The 8,864-nt window shown below is 43.7% G+C and overlaps 1 protein-coding gene across 1 annotated transcript in view; it reads left to right on the top strand.

Annotated features, from left to right (window-relative positions):
- The first annotated feature begins 353 nt into the window (after positions 1-353).
- The window catches only part of CREBRF (CREB3 regulatory factor), a 39,586-nt gene continuing 31,075 nt past the window's right edge, over positions 354-8,864 (top strand). The window contains exon 1 of the mRNA XM_078884947.1: positions 354-568. The gene's annotated coding sequence lies outside the window, so the exon portion shown is untranslated. The remainder of the gene's footprint in view (positions 569-8,864) is intronic.

The following is an 8,864-nucleotide window of genomic DNA, read 5'->3' as shown; positions in this document are numbered from 1 at the left end:
CCCCCCACAGCCCCGCCCCTCACCCCGCACAACCCCGTTCCCCTCCCCCTCACCCCGCCTCACCTCCCACAGCCCCGCCCCTTCACCCCCCACAACCCCCCCTCACAACCCCCCCTCACCCCGCCCTTCACCCCCCATAACCCCTCCCCTCACCCCCCACAGCCCCGCCCCTCACCCGGCACAACCCCGTTCCCCTCCCCCTCACCCCGCCTCACCTCCCACAGCCCCGCCCCTTCACCCCCCACAACTCCCCCTCACCCCGCCCTTCACCCCCCATAACCCCGCCCCTCACCCCCCACAGCCCCGCCCCTCACCCCCCCCCCCCACAGCCCCGCCCCTCAGCACGCGCCTCCCTCCCTCAGCGCTGCAAAAGAAAAATTTCCTCTTCGCGAGCGAAACGACGACGATTGCGGTCGACGAAAATCAACAAAAATCAACAAAAATAAACAACAACAACGAGACATAAACAACAACAGACGACGGTGACGACAGAAGCGGCTGTTGTTGTTGTTGTGTCGATCTTCTCATCAAACTCTCCGAGCTCAGACACCAACGCGAAGCCATTGAGGTGAGAGGGGGGTGGGCGGTGGTGGCGCTAACATCAACAACATCAACACCATCAACATCACCAACACTACCATCATCATCACAACAACCATCACTACCATCATCATCACAACAACCATCACTATCATCATCATCATCACAACAACCATCACTACCATCATCATCACAACAACAACCATCACTACCATCATCATCACAACAACCATCACTATCATCATCACAACAACCATCACTACCATCATCATCACAACAACCAACACTACCATCATCATCACAACAACCATCACTACCATCATCACCACTACCATCAACATCACTACCATCAACAACATCACTACCAACAACAACAACATCACTACCATCAACATACACAACCATCACTACCATCATCACCACTACCATCAACATCATCACTACCATCACTACCATCAACATCATCACTGCCATCACTACCATCAACATCATCACTACCATCAACATCATCACTGCCATCACTACCATCAACATCATCACTGCCATCACTACCATCAACATCATCACTGCCATCACTACCATCAACATCATCACTACCATCACTACCATCATCATCACAACAACCAACACTACCATCAACATCATCACTGCCATCACTACCATCAACATCATCACTACCATCACTACCATCAACATCATCACTACCATCACTACCATCAACATCATCACTGCCATCACTACCATCAACATCATCACTACCATCACTACCATCAACATCATCACTGCCATCACTACCATCAACATCATCACTGCCATCACTACCATCAACATCATCACTACCATCACTACCATCAACATCATCACTACCATCACTACCATCAACATCATCACTACCATCACTACCATCAACATCATCACTACCATCATCATTACATCAACCATCAACACTACCAACATTAAAACAACCATCATCAACATCACCACTACCAACATCAACCACAGCACTACCATCAACAACATCACTACCATCACTACCAACATCATCAACATCATCACCATCATTACTACCATCAACATCACCATCATCACTACCATCACTACCAACATCAACATCATCACTACCATCATCAACATCACTACCATCACTACCATCATCATTACAACAACCATCAACACTAACAACATCAACATCACTACCACCAACATCAACACTACCATCAACATCACTACCACCAACATCACTACCACCAACATCACTACCATCAACATCACCAACATCACCATCACTACCACCAACATCACTACCACCAACATCACTACCATCACCATCATCACTACCATCATCAACATCACTACCACCAACATCACTACCATCACCATCATCACTACCACCAACACCATCACTACCACCAACACCATCAGTACCACCAACACCATCAGTACCACCAACACCATCAGTACCACCAACACCATCACTACCATCAACATCACCACCATCACTACCACCATCAACAACAACCAACATCATCACCATCAACAACAACCACCATCACCACCAGAGCGAGGCGAGGGGGTGGCTGTGGCACTTCCTGAGGGGAAAGTTGTGAATCGTCGTCAGTCGAGAGGTGTGGTGGTGATGGTTGTTGTGGTTGTTGTGGTGATGATTGTTGTGGTGGTGGTTATTGTTGTGTGAGGCGAGTTGAGTGTTGGACATCACCACCATCGTCACCATCACTACCATCATCACCATCATCACCACCATCATCATCATCACCACCACCACCATCATCACTATCACTACCATCATCACCGCCACCATCACTACCATCATCATAACTACCATCACCACCATCATCACTACGACCACCATCATCGCCACCATCAACATCACCACCATCACCACCAACATCACCACCATCACTACCAACCAACACCACCATCACCAACATCAACACCATCACCACCAACATCAACACCGCGCCATTTTGTCCGCTCTCAGCTCAGCTTCTCATGCCGCTCGAGTTTTATAAACAACAACCACCACAACAACCACAACAACAACCACAACAACAACCACAACAACAACCACCACAACAACCACCACAACCACCACAACAACCACCACTGTTGCTGTCTCTACCGCCATCGCCGCTTGTTCGCTGTTGCTTATCAGCGAGATAGCAGCTACAGCTACAGCTGTTGTTGTTGTTGTTGATGTTGTTGATTCTAAGCGAGATAGCAGCTACAGCTACAGCTGTTGTTGTTGATGTTGTTGATTCTAAGCGAGATAGCAGCTACAGCTACAGCTGTTGTTGTTGTTGATGTTGTTGTTGATTCTAAGCGAGATAGCAGCTACAGCTACAGCTGTTGTTGTTGTTGATGTTGTTGTTGATTCTAAGCGAGAGAGCAGCTACAGCTACAGCTGTTGTTGATGTTGTTGTTGATTCTAAGCGAGAGAGCAGCTACAGCTACAGCTGTTGTTGTTGTTGATGTTGTTGTTGATTCTAAGCGAGATAGCAGCTACAGCTACAGCTGTTGTTGTTGTTGATGTTGTTGTTGATTCTAAGCGAGATAGCAGCTACAGCTACAGCTGTTGTTGTTGTTGATGTTGTTGTTGATTCTAAGCGAGAGAGCAGCTACAGCTACAGCTGTTGTTGATGTTGATGTTGTTGTTGATTCTAAGCGAGAGAGCAGCTACAGCTGTTGTTGATGTTGTTGTTGATTCTAAGCGAGATAGCAGCTACAGCTACAGCTGTTGTTGTTGTTGATGTTGTTGTTGATTCTAAGCGAGAGAGCAGCTACAGCAGCATCTACAGCAGCAGCTGTTGTTGTTGTTGTTGATGTTGTTGTTGATTCTAAGCGAGAGAGCAGCTACAGCTGTTGTTGTTGTTGATGTTGTTGTTGATTCTAAGCGAGAGAGCAGCTACAGCTACAGCTGTTGTTGTTGTTGATGTTGTTGTTGATTCTAAGCGAGAGAGCAGCTACAGCTACAGCAGCTGTTGTTGTTGTTGATGTTGTTGTTGATTCTAAGCGAGAGAGCAGCTACAGCTGTTGTTGTTGTTGATGTTGTTGTTGATTCTAAGCGAGAGAGCAGCTACAGCTACAGCTGTTGTTGTTGTAGATGTTGTTGATGTTGTTGTTGATTCTAAGCGAGATAGCAGTTACAGCTACAGCTGTTGTTGTTGTAGATGTTGTTGATGTTGTTGTTGATTCTAAGCGAGATAGCAGTTACAGCAGCATCTACAGCAGCAGCTGTTGTTGATGTTGTTGTTGATTCTAAGCGAGGTAGCAGCTACAGCTACAGCAGCAGCTGTTGTTGTTGATGTTGTTGTTGTAGATGTTGTTGATGTTGTTGTTGATGTTGTTGTTGATTCTAAGCTAGAGAGCATCGACAGCTGCTGTTGTTGTTGATGTTGTTGTTGATTCTAAGCGAGATGGCAGCTGCAGTTTGTTGAGATCGAAACATGGAACACGGAAAGGCCGGAGGGTGGTGGTGAGGGTGGTTGTGGGTGGTGGTTGATGGTGGTGGTGGTGGTGGTGATGGTGGTGGTGGTGATGGTGGTGGTGGTGATGGTGGTGGTGGTGGTGATGGTGGTGGTGGTGATGGTGGTGGTGATGGTGGTGGTGGTGATGGTGGTGGTGGTGATGGTGGTGGTGGTGATGGTGGTGATGGTGGTGGTGGTGATGGTGGTGGTGGTGGTGATGGTGGTGGTGGTGATGGTGGTGGTGATGGTGGTGGTGGTGATGGTGGTGGTGGTGATGGTGGTGGTGGTGATGGTGGTGGTGGTGATGGTGGTGGTGATGGTGGTGGTGGTGATGGTGGTGGTGGTGATGGTGGTGGTGGTGATGTTGGTGGTGATGGTGGTGGTGATGATAGTGATGGTGGTGATGGTGGTGGTGATGTTGGTGATGGTGTTGGTGATGTTGGTGGTGATGGTGGTGGTGATGATGGTGATGATGGTGATGACGGTAGTGGTAGTGATGGTGGTGGTGGTAGTGGTGGTTGATGGTCGTGGTGATGCGGCCACGTTCGTGAACATTCTGAACTATTTGCTTATTATACGTAAATGTGTGCTTATCGTACCTAAATGTGTGCTTATTAAACCTAAATGTGTGCTTATTGTACGTGAATATTTATGGGAATATGGCAATATTTATTTATTTATTTCACATTAATATTTACTTTTTACACGCTCTTATTCAACTCACTGTTATAGTAGTATCCTCAAATCTTGTAACTCAATTTAAACCCACTTCCCAATGTGGTGTCAACTCCAAACTTGGTAAACTTGTGTCACACTGATGACAACACCACATTCTATCATTAAAATACAAAATATATGTTTAAACATTCTTTTTACACGCTTTCTATGAACTCACTTTCTGTTATAGTAGTATCCTCAAATCTTGTAACTCAATTTAAACCCACTTCCCAATGTGGTATCAACTCCAAACTTGGTAAACTTGTGTCACACTGATGACAACACCACATTCTATAATTAAAATACAAAATATATGTTTAAACATTCTTTGTACACGCTTTCTATGAACTCACTGTCTGTTATAGTAGTATCCTCAAATCTTGTAACTCAATTTAAACCCACTTCCCAATGTGGTGTCAACTCCAAACTTGGTAAACTTGTGTCACACTGATGACAACACCACATTCTATAATTAAAATACAAAATATATGTTTAAACAATCTTTGTACACGCTTTCTATGAACTCACTGTCTGTTATAGTAGTATCCTCAAATCTTGTAACTCAATTTAAACCCACTTCCCAATGTGGTATCAACTCCAAACTTGGTAAACTTGTGTCACACTGATGACAACACCACATTCTATCATTAAAATACAAAATATATGTTTAAACAATCTTTGTACACGCTTTTTATGAACTCACTGTCTGTTATAGTAGTATCCTCAAATCTTGTAACTCAATTTAAACCCACTTCCCAATGTGGTATCAACTCCAAACTTGGTAAACTTGTGTCACACTGATGACAACACCACATTCTATCATTAAAATACAAAATATATGTTTAAACAATCTTTTTACACGCTTTCTATGAACTCACTTTCTGTTGTAGTTTCCTCAAATCTTGTAACTCAATTTAAACCCACTTCCCAATGTGGTATCAACTCCAAACTTGGTAAACTTGTGTCACACTGATGACAACACCATATTCTATCATTACAAATCTATATTTTTCAACATTATTGTTTATATGTTATGTTACGGCTTGGGTCTAATTGTCCCCACGCTCAACTGATGTTGGCTGTGATTGGCCACGGTCTCTTCATGGCAAGTTTCAGGGCCTCTTCCTGGAGTCGTGGAGTTCTGCCATTACTAGGAGGGTACATTTCATCTTCTTGGTTCTTTCGGTAAAGTCATCACGTAGAAGGGAAGTAATAAAATAATAAAAATAAAACAAAATAAAATAATTCTCACGACGTTTCGGCCACAACGCAAGCAGCCGTCCTCAGGTGAAGAACAGGTGAATAATAAAATATTGTGTTTGTTTACTTTAGCTTCAATTTGTTTACTTTAGTTTGTGTTTGTTTACTTGTGTTTGTTTGCTTTAGCTTCAATTTGTTTACTTTAGTTTGTGTTTGTTTACTTGTGTTTGTTTACTTTAGCTTCAATTTGTTTACTTTAGTTTGTGTTTGTTTACTTGTGTTTGTTTACTTTAGCTTCAATTTGTTTACTTTAGTTTGTGTTTGTTTACTTGTGTTTGTTTGCTTTAGCTTCAATTTGTTTACTTTAGTTTGTGTTTGTTTACTTGTGTTTGTTTACTTTAGCTTCAATTTGTTTACTTTAGTTTGTGTTTGTTTACTTGTGTTTGTTTACTTTAGCTTCAATTTGTTTACTTTAGTTTGTGTTTGTTTACTTGTGTTTGTTTACTTTAGCTTCAATTTGTTTACTTTAGTTTGTGTTTGTTTACTTTAGTTTGTGTTTGTTTACTTTAGTTTGTGTTTGTTTACTTGTGTTTGTTTACTTTAGTTTGTGTTTGTTTACTTGTGTTTGTTTACTTTAGCTTCAATTTGTTTTCTTTAGTTTGTGTTTGTTTACTTGTGTTTGTGTTTGTTTACTTTAGTTTGTGTTTGTTTACTTTAGTTTGTGTTTGTTTACTTGTGTTTGTTTACTTTAGCTTCAATTTGTTTACTTTAGTTTGTGTTTGTTTACTTGTGTTTGTTTACTTTAGCTTCAATTTGTTTACTTTAGTTTGTGTTTGTTTACTTGTGTTTGTTTACTTTAGCTTCAATTTGTTTACTTTAGTTTGTGTTTGTTTACTTGTGTTTGTTTACTTTAGCTTCAATTTGTTTACTTTAGTTTGTGTTTGTTTACTTGTGTTTGTTTACTTTAGCTTCAATTTGTTTACTTTAGTTTGTGTTTGTTTACTTGTGTTTGTTTACTTTAGCTTCAATTTGTTTACTTTAGTTTGTGTTTGTTTACTTTAGTTTGTGTTTGTTTACTTTAGTTTGTGTTTGTTTACTTGTGTTTGTTTACTTTAGTTTGTGTTTGTTTACTTGTGTTTGTTTACTTTAGCTTCAATTTGTTTTCTTTAGTTTGTGTTTGTTTACCCTGTGTTTGTTTACTTGTGTTTGTGTTTGTTTACTTTAGTTTGTGTTTGTTTACTTTAGTTTCTGTTTGTTTACTTTAGTTTGTGTTTGTTTACTTGTGTTTGTGTTTGTTTACTTTAGTTTGTATTTGTTTACGTATCTTGTCGTTGTTGTTGTGGTCCGAAAGGCCCCTGGCCCCGCCCATTGGCTCCCTTGGCCCCGCCCATCGACCCCCCCTAGCCCCGCCCATCGACCCCCCTGGCCCCGCCCATCGACCCCCTGGCCCCGCCCATCGTTCCCCTGGCCCCGCCCATCGACCCCCTCTAGCCCCGCCCATCGCTCATCTAGCCCCGCCCATCGACCCCCCTGGCCCCGCCCCCTCGCCCGTGTTGACGTTCCGCGCCACGTGAGCCCGGAATCGGGTCACGTGGGGAGGGGGCGCCGACCAATAGCAGCGCGGCTCGCGGCCCCCACCCACCCCCCCCATGTAAACACGGCCCCTCCCTCCCTCCCCGCTATATAAATAAATAATCGCTCCCGCATTCTTTAAGCTCTTAAGGGATAAAATCTTAGTTTAAATATCTCTACGATTTTTTCCTTTATGTTAACGCAACTATAGACAGCATTCGTTTTCTTCAAACATTTAAAAATATAACCTTACTTGAAATAACGCCATTGTTTTCTTTAAGACACAATCTTGCAGTTATAAGTTCACGCAACTTTAGACAAGACATACATTGGCTGTAAACACTTGTTAATATAATCTTACTTGGAACATCCTCATCGTTAGCTTTAATAGCCGCAAACTTCCCTTTATATGTTAACACGATTGTGTATAATCTCCATATATATAAAAGGCAAAGTTGTGATTATAAACTGGTCAACACACTTTTTCTGGCATAAGATATTCCAACGGGTTTAAGGTAATTTTGGGGGGTGCTGATTCCAAATCTGGCATCAGTTTTTGTCTATCACATCAGGTTTTTGAGATTTCAAATATTGCATTTTCAATGGTGAATCAAGTGGATGTGATGGTTTAAACGCTGTGCGTTGCAATAGCAACGATATCTCTTGAAGCATCTGCAACTTGCAGCATGCAACTTGGTGGTGAAGGAAGGATGCTGGGCGATAAGGGAGGGTGGTGAGCGTGGTGAGGGTGGTGAAGGTGGTGATAGGGGATGGTGGTGAGGTGGTGAGGGTGATAGGGATGGTGGTGAGGTGGTGAGGTGGTGAGGGTGGTGAAGGTGGTGATAGGGGATGGTGGTGAGGTGGTGAGGGTGATAGGGATGGTGGTGAGGTGGTGAGGTGGTGAGGGTGGTGATGGTGATAGGGGATGGTGGTGAGGTGGTGAGGGTGATAGGGATGGTGGTGAGGGTGGTGAGGTGGTGAGGGTGGTGATGGTGATAGGGGATGGTGGTGAGGTGGTGAGGGTGATAGGGATAGTGGTGAGGTGGTGAGGGTGGTGATGGTGGTGATGGTGGTGAGGGTGGTGAGGGTGGTGATGGTGATAGGGGATGGTGGTGAGGGTGATAGGGATGGTGGTGAGGTGGTGAGGGTGGTGATGGTGATAGGGGATGGTGGTGAGGGTGGTGATGGTGATAGGGGATGGTGGTGAGGGTGGTGATGGTGGTGATGGTGATAGGGGATGGTGGTGAGGGTGGTGAGGGTGGTGATGGTGATAGGGGATGGTGGTGAGGGTGGTGATGGTGATAGGGGATGGTGGTGAGGGTGGTGATGGTGATAGGGGATGGTGGTGAG

The sequence above is a fragment of the Lampetra fluviatilis genome, unplaced genomic scaffold (assembly GCF_964198595.1).
Source record: "Lampetra fluviatilis unplaced genomic scaffold, kcLamFluv1.1 SCAFFOLD_178, whole genome shotgun sequence".
Classification (NCBI taxonomy): domain Eukaryota; kingdom Metazoa; phylum Chordata; class Hyperoartia; order Petromyzontiformes; family Petromyzontidae; genus Lampetra; species Lampetra fluviatilis.
The sequence above is the reverse complement of the archived record's forward strand: the minus strand, read 5'-3'. Positions and strand labels throughout refer to the sequence as shown.